Source organism: Galeopterus variegatus, unplaced genomic scaffold (genome assembly GCF_000696425.1).
Source record: "Galeopterus variegatus unplaced genomic scaffold, G_variegatus-3.0.2 Scaffold665, whole genome shotgun sequence".
Taxonomy (NCBI): domain Eukaryota; kingdom Metazoa; phylum Chordata; class Mammalia; order Dermoptera; family Cynocephalidae; genus Galeopterus; species Galeopterus variegatus.
In genome coordinates, this window is record NW_007726776.1 from 78,468 (window position 1) to 79,705 (window position 1,238).

General features: G+C 38.2%; 1 protein-coding gene across 6 annotated transcripts in view; it reads left to right on the top strand.

The window, feature by feature from the left end:
- The window catches only part of EFEMP1 (EGF containing fibulin-like extracellular matrix protein 1), a 62,780-nt gene that overhangs the window by 46,504 nt on the left and 15,038 nt on the right, over nt 1–1,238 (top strand). The window lies entirely within an intron of this gene.

Below are 1,238 nucleotides of genomic sequence, written 5' to 3' on the forward strand. Positions count from 1 at the left end.
AAGGGTGAAGAAACTATTTTATATGGGTGGGAAGAGATGGTCTCCCTGAGGAGGTGACATTTGAGTGGACACCTGAACAAAGTAAGGGAGAAGCCATGTGAATATCCTTCTTATCATTTGTTTCAATATTTAGGTTAAATCAAACATATCTTACAGCTTATTAATAAAAGCTACAATGTATTTTTACCTGCCAGGAATTTTGCATGCATTATTTCATGTAATCCTCTCCAGTTTTACCACCTTGTTGTATTCTTACTTACAGAAGAGGAAATGAAATCTCTAGAGGTTAAGACCAAACTAGAAATTCCTAAAATAAAAATTCAGACTCAGGTTACCCTGAGGCCACTTGAGCACACTGCCTCCCACATTGTTAGTTATTAAAGTACCAAAAGAGCCCAGCATAAAGTTTTGTTTTGTTTTGTTTTTTACCATAAGGCTGTGTCACTATATAGTGTTACACTGTACATGCATAATTGTTTTAAACTACACACGCCATGTTGGAGTTGTCACAAAGTATAGAGTCATGAATTAATAAAATTTTATTACGCTTCTAAGATGTTAGTCCTACTCTGCAAGTTCTCAATTGAGCATTTTATAGTTGGAAATATTTATATGAGAAGAACACAGACTAGAGCACTTCATCAAAGTGACATAGGGCACTCTCAAGAGGTAATTTGTTTAGCATCCTATTCCTTCCATGGCCTCTTTCATTTGATTCTCACAAAAACCTCCTAAGATACACATGGCAAGCCTTACTATCCATATTTTGCAGAATAAAAAACCGAGATACTGAACATTTAAGTGACTTAGCCAAGGTCACCAGCTGTGCACAGCCCACAACTCCTTTCTCTTATATCTGTGCTGTATCATTTAGTTATTCTGTAGTTCTTTTTTTACTTCTTAATAAATAAGCCTTTAGCTCCCCAAACTGATATTCACATATATACATGAAATAGTCTTAATTACTTTTCTCTCTTTAAATCTCAACCCACTCAACTGGGTTTATTTACCACTGAATGGCGTGAATGTTCAGTCTTTGCTCTAACATCTTACTTAACTGCATAATGCAGACCAAAGTATATTTAAAACACATATACCCTGGGCCGAGCCCATGGCACACTCGGGAGAGTGCGGCGCTGGGAGCGCTCCTCGGGTTCGGATCCTATATAGGGATGACCGGTGCGTTTACAGTGCTCACTGGCTGAGCGCGGTGCGGCCGGTCTCAAAAAAAGGACAAA